Below are 12,207 nucleotides of genomic sequence, written 5' to 3'. Positions count from 1 at the left end.
AACCGTGCTCTTGCCAGCGGCACGATTGTGGGCCCGGCCCCACTTTTTCTGCATGCTCTCCGGCAAGAGCACAACACCCACAGCTGTGCTCTTCCGCAAGGACGAGCACAATTAATTTAAAATTTAATTAAACAATAACATTTCCATAATAATAAAATTCATTAAAAAAACCTAAATAAAATTACAAATGACAAATAAAATAAAAACGACATAATTAAAAGCCTAAAAATTAAAAATTACATAATTAAAATACTAAAAATTAAAAAAACCACTACTCGTTGCCGAATTTCATCCACATGTGGTTGATTAGGTCTTCTTGTAACTGAATGTGAGTTCGGGTATCGCGCATTGTGTGTCTTGTCTCGATCCTCTGGCCAACCGTCGTATGCTCACCTCGGCGTGGGGGAGACCTCGCTGTTGAGCTTCCGGCTTTATCCTCGTCGTAGAAGCTAGCCGCCCTCGGCCCTTCGTCGGCTATAATCATGTTGTGTAAGATAATACACGTGAACATGATGTCGGCGATATTATTCACGTACCACAGCCGAGCCGGGGCCTTCACAATGTTGAATCGGGCTTGAAGGACCCCGAATGCTCTTTCAACGTCTTTCCGCGCGGACTCTTGACGCTGCGCAAAAAGAACCCGTCTCGGGTCGTGCAGGTTGTGGAGCGTCTTCACGAACGTCGACCACCTTGGGTAGATACCATCGGCGAGATAGTAATCCATGTGGTATGTATTTCTGTTGATGGTGAAGTCGATCGCCGGTGTTACACCATTCATCACATCATTAAAGAGTGGTGAAGAATAGAGCACGTTCAAGTCGTTGTTGGCTCCGGCAACGCCGAAATATGCATGCCAAATCCATAGGCGGTAGTCGGCGACCGCCTCAAGGATAAGTGTTGGGCCGCCGCCTTTGTGACCGCTTAAGTGTTGCCCCCTCCAAGCATTCGGGCAATTCTTCCACCTCCAATGCATGCAGTCAATGCTGCCAAGCATTCTGGGAAAGCCATGGACTGATTCGTGAAGACGAAGCAACCGTTGGCAATCATCGGTACTGGGTGCCCGAAGGAATTCATCCCCGAAAGCTGAAGGAACGCCCTCGCAAAAATTCTTTAGACAAAGGATTCCAGTGGACTCACCGATATGCAAATACTCGTCGAAGATGTCGGTCGTTTGCCCAGTAGCGAGTTTTCGGATGGCACACGTACACTTCTGCAACGGCGTGATACTTTGCCGGCCGGCTGCATCTGGACCTATTTGGAAGAATTCAACACGTGCGGACAAAGTGTTGACAATTCGCATGAACAAGCGCTTTGACATGCGAAAACGGTGCCTAAAGTAATCTGCCGGAAACCGCGGCTGGTCGGCAAAGTAGTCGGCAAGGAGCCTTTCGTTGGCTCCCTCCCGGTCACGATGGATGTAGCGGCGATTTGATCTAGTTCGTTGAGGAGGAGGAGCGGGGGTATTCGCTGAGACATATGCTTCGTAAGCGGCACGATGTTGTTCGTAGTATTCTTGTTCTTCACGCTTCGCTTCCGCCATAATATGGGTGAAATCCATTTGAGGTTTTGAGTGAGAGATGAATGTGTTGATAGTTTGTATGAGAATTATGAATGAGAGATGAATGAGAGATGATTTGATGTGATAAATGGATGATGAATGTGTGTATTTATAGATGATTTTGAAAAAATAAATAAAAAAATCAAAAAAATTCAGAAAAATGGGCAAAAAAATGGCCATATTTTTGGGATTTGGAAAATATTTTTTTTATTTTTTATCATTATTTAAAATTAATTAACGAATTTATTTAAAAAAAAATTATTCAAAGGCAACGGCTATGCCGTTGCCCAATCGTGTGCCGCCACGTCGACTGCTCGCTGGCACGGCGCTGCTCGACGTGCCAGCAGCGCGAGCCTCGTCCTCGCCGCTGGCACGTACGGCGGCCTTCTTCCCCACCACCGTTGCGGATGCTCTAATTCACTTCGGATAGAATTTGGAACCATACATTTAAGAAAAATTTTCGCAAAGTCCCACGAATTAAAATTTAAATAAATTTTACTGGTTATTTAAACGATTAATTGGTTCTCATTTGGGGAATGAGAGATTAATTATTGTATTCCACAAATGTTTTTGTGCCACGATATCTTACTACTCCATATATGGAGTATTATTTAAATACTCCTATGTACGGAGTAACTGTTATCAAAATAAAATTATCTATGATAATTATAAGTTATATTTAACTTTTACTATATTTAAACAAAAATAATTTTAAAAACTATAAATGCCCTAACTTTAGATTTACAATAACTAATAATAGTAGCAACATTAAATCATACAACTAGAAAATAACTATATATCCTGTATACTGTGTGGAATAAACCCTGATTGATGATTGCAATTTACAATAAGAGCATCCACAATGGCGGCTAGCGGACCGGCTAGCCGATCCCCGGCTGGTCCGCCATTGCAGGCTCCGGATCGGCGAGCGCACGCCGATTTCCGAGCACTGGCCGATGCGCTCGCCGATCCGCTGGCCGCCATTGCAGGCTCCGGATCGGCGAGCGGATTTTTGTTTTAATTTTTGAAACACTATATATACGCGATTTGCACGTCATTTTCATTTGCACCGCTTGTTTTAACGAGTATTCTCTCTATCTTAATTTCTGTACAAGAGCAACAACGCGAAATGGATAACAACAACGAAGGTACTCCAGTGACGAGCGGGTCTCAAACTCCCTCGGTACCCGTGGGAGGTGGATGGGGTCTGATGCCTGGGTACTACAACATGTACATGTGGCAGCAGATGATGCCCAGGATGGCAGCCGGGGGTAGTATGCCCAGGATGGCAGGCGGGGTTAGTATGCTGGGATGGCAGGGAGTACCAGGAATGCATCCCGGTATGTAGATGATGTCGGGGTGGGCACCCGGGATGCAAATGATACCGGGGGGAGGGGTACCGGCGATGCAGCCCGTGACGCAGGGGACGCCGGGGGGGACAACGTCTATTGCCCCATTTTTTATTTTTCGACTGCTTCTTCGCACACATCGACCCCATCGGAGACGCAGTTCACGCAATTTGAGACTTTCTCCTTAGAGGAGTTGGGGTTTGATCTTGTCGGGGTTCCGGAAACTCCCGTTCAAACGGGAGGAGTCGGGCCGGCCAAAAGAAGAAGGGCAAGGGGAAGGGCAAAAGGTTCAGCGAGTCGTCGCAGCCGGTTGATGACGACAACCAGGTACGGAGGAAGTGGACGGATGCGGACAACGTCGCGCTGTCCAAGGCGTGGGTGAGTGTTTGCGATGATCCCCTCACTTCGAACAATTAGAGGATCGTCAACTTGTGGGCCAAAATAGCAGCAGCCTACAAGGCATTTTGCCCGGAGGGGAGGCCACGCAACGGGGAGGAGTGCCGGAAGGCGTGGGACCGAATCAGGGCTGGGGTCTCCCGATTTTCGGGCTTGTACGCCAACGCCCTCCGCATACAGAGCAGTGGCCAAACTTACGAGGACTGCAGGAGGATAGCGGAGAAAGCCTTCCCCGTGCCCGGGCTCTATAAGGAGTTCACCTACTGGAACTGCTATGAGGTGCTGACAGACTCCGAGATGTTCCGGACAGGTGTTGACGCTGGCTGGCCGAAAAAGCAGCGACTGAACTATACCGGTGATTACAGCGGCAACAGCGGCGGTTCCCACGACCTCCCCGGGGGTGCTCAGGAGGTCCCGTCCCCTCAATCGTTCGCTCGCCGAACTCGCCCGGTTGGTCAAAGGAGGGCGCAACGGGAATCGAGGGGTGTCGCCGGGGGGTCCCAGGAGGTCCAGTCGGCATCCCCCCTGTTGGCCAGTCGACAGCCGATCTCGCCTTCTCCACGCGTCAACAAACGCGGGCTCAGATGGCCAAGAATTTAGCCCATAGGAAGACGGCAACTGACCCGAGGAGAAGAGTTTTCTTCACGCAATGCTCGTGAGCATGCAGAGTTTTCTTCACGCAATGCTCGTGAGCATGCGAGCCGATTTGAATGCCGCCGCGGCACGGTTGGGGGCGACGGCGACGGAAGCGACGAGGAGTGAGACGGAGGCGGGGTTTTTTTTAATTAATGTATTTTTTTTAAAATTAATGTAATTTTTTAATTAATGTACTTTTTAAATTTTAATAATATAATTGAATTTTCCTGTATCTGTGTCGTAAATTTAATTTCGCATTTTGTGTGATTGTTAATTATTTGTTTTATACTCCCTCCGTCGCGCACTACTCGCACCTTTCCTTTTGGCACGGAGATTAAGGAATGAATGATAGACAAAGTCAACAATTACGGCTGTAGGTATAAATTGTTACTAAAAATGGAAAGAGTGCAAATAACTTGGGACGCCCAGAAAGGAAATAAGTGCAAGTAGTGCGGGACGGAGGGAGTATAATTTTGAGTGATGTGGCTAGGCTATTGCTGGGCTATTTGCTTGTTTTGATGATGTGGCAGGAGGATTTTTAGTGCTGATGATGTGGTATGAGGAGTTTGTGGCTAGGCTATGATTGAGCTATGGTTGGGCTATTCTTATCGTGGATTCTCTAAAGTACTCCATAAATGTATGAAATTGATGAATTAACGATGAAAGCAGAGTGAAAAATTGAAATAACTCATAATTATATATAGGTCTCAAGTAGTACCACTTGTGAGCTAAGATGCCTCTGAAAATGCGTATAGGTATAGCTAAAAAATCCTTAATTAGTAGTACTACTATTAGCACCCAGTAATTTCACTGTAATGCAGTAGAATGGTATCTCTACCCCACTCCTCTCCTTTTTACTATTACGTTTAATTTGTTTTATTGTTTAACTACAATTATTTTGAATTTTGGTGGTTGGTGTTATTGTGTAATTTCATTATCAAACAATTAACTCACTGCATATTATTAACCTATGTGTATTATATAGCGGACCATTTCATGAAACTCTAGCTAGTTAATTATTTCTAAATTTGCTGCCTGCCTGCGTTTTCGTGTTTTTTGTTGACCCATCGTCATCATATATGGTTATTGTCGTCCTCCAGTTTCACTATTTTCTTCAGAGTAACATACTTACATGTATTTCTGTGTATAACTCTTCAGAGTTTTACTATTGACTTATTCAATCAACATAACTATAATGCACTGTGCACGCTTTGTGGTATTCAAATACTACTAAAATTTTGGAAAGGCACCACCTAGTTACTAAAACGCTTCATTTCCAACTAATAAGTTGGGGCTTTGAATCACTACCACCACATTATCTCTCATTTCTTAAAAACACTCAAAGTACATGAGTCATTGCTATTTGCATATTCATGGCCAAGAACTATTGAAATAGAATCGTCTTAATATTTTTACTTCATCTGTCGGCGAATAGGAGTCCTGTTTTTTTTTTAGTCCGTCCGTGTATATGAGTCTCATTTCATTTTTACGATAAATGGTGATAGAGTCTCACATTCCACTAATTCATTTCACTCACATTTCATTTAAAACTAATTATATACAAGTGGAACCCATATTCCACTAACTTTTTCCACCAAATTTTGTTAACATTTCTTAGAATCCGTGCCGCTAAGAAATGACACTCCAAACGATGGACGGAGGGAGTATTATTTCTTAAGAAACAATCATACTAATTATCAGAAGTAGAAAAGAAAATCTAGACTAGTTTGAAACATTTACCATAACGAATGCTTTGACCTTTAACACACTAATGGATTGAACATATTTGAATTTCCACCCTAATTTTAAGATAAATCGTAAAGCCCTATGATATGAATCAAACAGGCCCTTTGTTAGCCCAAATATATAATTGTTTGTTTGAGGTGTGTTGCAGTATCTCAATCTCATTTCTCATTACTCTATTGTCTCTCAAGCAAAGCTACAAGAAGACGTTGGAAACAAAATTACCAACACTAAAAAACTCAACACACAGGCAAATCACTCGGAGGAGGAAGCAAACACTGCGTAGCCTCTTTCCCACTCTTCACAATAAATCCCATAGCCAGCCCCCACGACGTATGCTCCTCAAGATGGCAATGAATAAACCACACTCCCGGATTATCCGCGTTGATCCTGATCGCTGCCCATCCCCCCACCGTGTTCCTCTCCGGCAGGTCCACCACATTATACCCCACAACATCCCTCTCCGCGTCAAAGTTCCCAAACCCCCGCCCCACGATGAAGAAGTTATTCCCGTGCACATGTATCGGGTGGTTCTCCGGATTCAACAAGTTGGTATCCTGAAACACGATTTCCAGCCTCGTCCCCGAACTCCACCTGCACCACCCTCGTCCCGAACTCCGTGTTCATGTTCTCGGAAACAGAGTCGACGCCAGTGTAGTTGTACACGTGGGGAGGGTGATCGGGGAAGTTCGTTGTGTATTGGCCGTTGATGTTGAGGTAGTGGGATTGGAGAATGGAGGTGGAGGGGCGGGAGAAGGACTGGTTGTTCATGGAGGCAAAGAATTGTTTGTTTAAGTAGCCTTTGCAGGTTTTGTTTTGGGGGCAGTCTTGGAGGTTTAAGCTGATGGTGGTGACCACCCTATTATCGATCGTTTTCGGCACGTTGCAGGGGTAATCTGTGCTGGCGAGGCTGCGTAGGCGGTCGGTGAAGCGGGTGGCAAAGAGAGTGTCTTCCATTGCTGGGAGGTTTGGTGGGAGGGTTAGTTGTGGTTTGAGTCTAGGGGTGGTTGTGTATTTTAGGTATCCGATTGTGGTGGAGTTGTTGAAGGGGAAGACGGAGGTGAGGTAAGGTCGGGCCGCCATGACGAAGGCGCCGGTGGATTTGTCTGCGGTGAGGAGGAGGGTGGTTGTTTGGCCCGGGGTGATCATGATGGCGGAGGTTGTGAAGGGCTTGGTGTAGACTGCGTCGATCTCAACCACGGTTAGGGTATGGTTGGCCACTTCGTCGTTTAGGGCTGCGTTTATAATCCTTAGCATGTAGGTCTTGCCTCGCTCCACATTCTGGATGAATGTGTATGCAATTAATCATTTTACCACTAGGCCAACACACACATTATTATTATTATTATTATTATTATTATTATTATTATTATTATTATTATTATTATTATTATTATGGAATATAGTACTTTTAGTACCTTTAATGGAACAGGGGTACAAGGGACCAGGCAAGCCATTGATGGTGTAGGCGTCGGAGGAATTAGGTCCGCCGCCATATCGACTCATCTCACTTTCTACGGCATCAACATCGGCGTTCCACCATTCACCTGAGATGATTTGGTTCAAATTTAGGAGAATATACATTTGATGAAGATAATTTCGATAGGTTAGGTTAGGTTGTTACCGAAGATAATAGGAGGCGCTTCAACGACTGGAGAAGGCTCGAAGGGGAAAGGGTAGGGGAGGCGAGGGTAGATGACGAAGGCGCCATAAACAGAAGCACGTTGCCATGAAAAATGAGCGTGCCACCAGAGGGTTCCCCTCTGACCGGAAACGGTGAAGTTGTATGTGTAAGTTTTGCCTTTGCGTATAGGACATTGTGTTATGTATGCTGGCCCATCTGCCCATCCTGTTCTTAGCTGCCTCACTCCATGCCTAAATATGCTTTCTGTTAGGATTCGCACACACAAGGCTTTCACACACTCAATAAGATCACACACACACTCACTGTTGTATGAGATCACACAATGCAGAAAACACACACACTCACACTTTGAGTATTGAAGATGATAAACTTGGAGAGAAAACTGGAAAACTCTTTATTGATTAAAACTCTTCTCTAAACTACATACACGGTGAGCTATTTAAAGCTCTATAATCAAGTAGCAACTGCTACTAACTAACTACAAGAAGAATCAAGAAAGCAAGAAGAATAACCGCTACATCTCAGCTAACTAACTGCTGCTCCAACGGCTAGTTCGGCTAGGTTGCTTCTACCTTCTCGGTTCAAGACCGAACTCCTTCCTCGGTTCAAGACCGAACTCCTTCCTCGGCTTACAACCGAACTCCTTCTCGGCTTACAACCGAACTCCTTCTCGGCTTACAACCGAACTCTTCCTTCTCGGCTCGGCTTACAACCGAACTCTTCCTTCTCGGCTCATTCCAGCTCAACGCCGAGCTTCCTTACCGAGCTTCCTTACCGAGCTTCCTTACCGCTGAGCTTACCGACTTCTGCCTTCTTCTTCTCGGCTAGTTCCAGGCTAGTTCCAGCTCGGTAAGCCGAGCTTACCGAACTCCGTTCTAGCCGAGCTTCTTCCAACTGAAATGAGCACTCCATTATTACAATTCTCCACCTGAGGGCTCATCTCAGTTCTTGCACAAACATTGATCAATTTCTTGCAATGATCAAACTTGTCTTTACCTAGAGACTTTGTTAGCATGTCAGCCGGATTGTGCAAGGTGTTAATCTTAATCACCTTCACTCTCCCCTTTTCATCTGTATTCAGCTTGGATTTGTCCACCAAAATCCATGTTTTGTTTTTGAGTAAAGACTCTATTTCCTCATTCATGGCTTCAATCCATCTTTCTCTATCTTTACTCTGCATAGCTTCTTTATATGTGAGTGGATCTGCACCATCAATACCTTCAGCTGCACACAGAGCATAATACACAACATCAGAGAACTTTGTTGGTGGCCTTGTTTCTCTTCTAACTCTGTCCCTTGCAAGCTGATAGTCTCTGATAGAGTCTGATATAGACTCACCAGCCTGGTTGCCCTGAGTTGGAGCCTCTTCTTTATCTGAATCAGACTCACTCCCTGAGTCAATAACTCCACCTGCTCCTAGGCCAACCCCCACAGGCTCCACCTTGAAGAAATCACCCTCATCTTCACTGGAGTCCAGCTTATCTTTCAGGTATGGCATCTGATCCTCCAAGAACACCACATCCCTACTCACCAAGACCTTCTGCTTACCGGGCTCAATACACCAGAGCCTATACCCCTTAACACCCCTCTGATACCCCAGCAAGATACATTTCAGAGCCCTAGCTTCAAGCTTACTTTGCCTAGCATGAGCATAGGCCACACACCCAAACACCTTGTATTTTGAGTAGTCACTATGAGCTCCATACCACATGTAATCAGGAGTTTCAGATTTCAGGGCAGTAGATGGGCATTTATTGATGAGATAGGCTGCTGTATACACAGCCTCACCCCAGAATCTGCTGCTCAAACCAGACCCAAGAAGTAGGCACCTCACCCTCTCTAGGATTGTCCTATTCATCCTTTCCACAACACCATTTTGCTGAGGATTACCAGGAACAGTCCGGTGCCTCTTCATACCCTTCTCTTTACAAAACAGATCAAACTCAGCAGACAAGAACTCTAGGCCATTGTCTGTCCTTAAGCATTTAACACTTCTACCCTTCTCTAGCTCAACCTCCTTACACCATATCTTGAACTTTGTGAGTGTTTCAGATTTTTCTTTAAGAATATATACCCACAACTTTCTTGTATAGTCATCAATGATAGCTAGATAATACTTTCCTCCACCAATTGAACACACCGGTGAAGGCCCCCAAAGATCACTATGTATGTAGTCTAAAGGGGCTGTAGAAGAGTGAATACCTGTAGGATAGGGTGCCTTCTTAGCCTTTCCAAGTATACATTGCTCACAGGGGTCCATCTTGTTGAAATCTCCAGAGATCAGACCCTTCTTGATGAGTTCTTTCAAGCTTCCTTCGGCTGGGTGGCCCAATCTCTTGTGCCATAGCATTATGGAATCATCTGACACTGCATTGCTTTCTCCATCAACAGCCTTAGCCTTCAGATAATAGAGAATATGCTCTCTGTCAGCCTCCATCATCACTGCATCTCCAGATTTCACAAACAATTTTCCTTGACTCATCAATATGGTGAACCCTTTCTGTTCCAGCATTCCCAATGAGATGAGGTTCCTCTTTACTTCTGGAATATACCTCACCCCAGTTAGGATCTTTATAGAGCCATCTTGTAGGCTTAGCTTTACCTTCCCTATTCCTTTGATCTGACAAATGTGATTATTACCAAGAACAACCGTACCCGATGCTTCTTGAAGATCATGAAACCAGCTTCTATTTGGGCACATATGGAAGCTGCACCCCGAGTCCATTATCCACCTATGACTGACCCCACTATCACTGATATTCATGAGTTGAGCAGGGGGATCAGCACTCTCCACACAATCAGATTGATTGTGTCCCTCAGAGGCCATCTTTCTCTTCCATGCATGACAATCTTTCTTCAAATGTCCAGGTTTCTTGCACCAATAGCAAGCTCTGGTTTCCTTCTGAGCATCAGAACTTGAGGGTTTAGGGCCCTCAAACTTCTTCTTGAAGTTCTGCTTCTTGAACTTCTTCACATTCAAGGCCTCTGCAGCTTGAACATTGGAGCTTGCAGAGCCTCTGTTGGCTGTCTTCTGGAGTTCTTTGGCCATCAAGGCTGAATAGACTTCTGCATAGGTGATAGGTTTATCTCTTCCATAGATAATTGCATCACTTAGCTGGTCATACGAGCTAGGCAAGGCATTCAATGTGAGAATGGCCTTATCCTCATCTGAGATCTTGACATCAACAGATCCCAGGTCATCAATGATCTTGTTGAACTCCTCTAGCTGCTCAATGATGGACCTATCTCCAGAAAAACTATAGGCATACAGCCTCTTCTTGAGATACAGCCGGTTAGCCAAGGATTTGGCCAAGTAAACTTCATCTAACTTGTCCAAGATCTCCACCGCAGTCTTGGCTTCTTGAACTTCCCTCAAGACCTTATCTCCAAGGCACAGAATCACTGCAGAATGTGCCTTGAGCTGCATTTCCTCCATCTTTGCCTGAGCTTTTTCATCAAGCACTGGAGCCTTTCCTCTCTCCTCTGGTTTTGCAAGAACTGCCGCCAAGCCTTGTTGAATTAAAACCGCCTTCATCTTCATCTTCCACAGGCCATAATCATTCTTGCCTGTGAACTTTTCTGCATCAAGCCTTGCTGCCATCTCTGAAACCGTTTGATCCTCTGCAAATCAGCTTCAATATCCCTTTCCCACAGACTGCGCCACTTGTTAGGATTCGCACACACAAGGCTTTCACACACTCAATAAGATCACACACACACTCACTGTTGTATGAGATCACACAATGCAGAAAACACACACACTCACACTTTGAGTATTGAAGATGATAAACTTGGAGAGAAAACTGGAAAACTCTTTATTGATTAAAACTCTTCTCTAAACTACATACACGGTGAGCTATTTAAAGCTCTATAATCAAGTAGCAACTGCTACTAACTAACTACAAGAAGAATCAAGAAAGCAAGAAGAATAACCGCTACATCTCAGCTAACTAACTGCTGCTCCAACGGCTAGTTCGGCTAGGTTGCTTCTACCTTCTCGGTTCAAGACCGAACTCCTTCCTCGGTTCAAGACCGAACTCCTTCCTCGGCTTACAACCGAACTCCTTCTCGGCTTACAACCGAACTCCTTCTCGGCTTACAACCGAACTCTTCCTTCTCGGCTCGGCTTACAACCGAACTCTTCCTTCTCGGCTCATTCCAGCTCAACGCCGAGCTTCCTTACCGAGCTTCCTTACCGAGCTTCCTTACCGCTGAGCTTACCGACTTCTGCCTTCTTCTTCTCGGCTAGTTCCAGGCTAGTTCCAGCTCGGTAAGCCGAGCTTACCGAACTCCGTTCTAGCCGAGCTTCTTCCAACTGAAATGAGCACTCCATTATTACACTTTCATTCATGCAACATCCAAAAAGAGTTTAGTTATTAACTCTAAATCCAACAATTATTAGTTAATTTATGTTTTCTAATAATCCACTCCTATAAAATTGGTGTGTGATTTTATATTTTTGCAATTTTTAATAATCAGAACTAGTACAAAATTGTTTAAATATCTAAAGGAAAGGAAAGAAAAGAAAAAAACTTACCAATGTATGGTAGTATTTGTGTCAACCTTGTTAGTGACTGTAACTTGAACGTTGTCGCCTTCATTCACAGCAATAGTCGGCCCCGGCCCGGATATTTTCGATTCAGTGTTAGAACCGGCTTTGTATGGCAAAGTCTCGTTACGCTCTTCCACTCCACCTGTAATGTATATACTAGTATATCTGTAAACGTGATATAGTTTTAATATGATAGTATATATGCAGCATGTAGAGCGATCGAGCTTACATTGAAGTTCAAACGCTTTGTAGTAGCGGAAGAGTGGCCTTGCACTGCGAGTATTACAGCTGCAATTACTAGCAACATTTGGTAATATGAGCACTCCAT

The 12,207-nt window shown here is 44.7% G+C and overlaps 1 pseudogene; it reads right to left on the bottom strand.

Moving 5' to 3' along the window:
• Positions 1-5,921: 5,921 nt before the first annotated feature.
• LOC121774144 lies at positions 5,922-12,207 on the bottom strand (annotated as a pseudogene).

The sequence above is a fragment of the Salvia splendens genome, chromosome 17 (genome assembly GCF_004379255.2).
Source record: "Salvia splendens isolate huo1 chromosome 17, SspV2, whole genome shotgun sequence".
Classification (NCBI taxonomy): Eukaryota; Viridiplantae; Streptophyta; class Magnoliopsida; order Lamiales; family Lamiaceae; genus Salvia; species Salvia splendens.
This window is presented reverse-complemented; position numbering and strand designations above follow the sequence as displayed.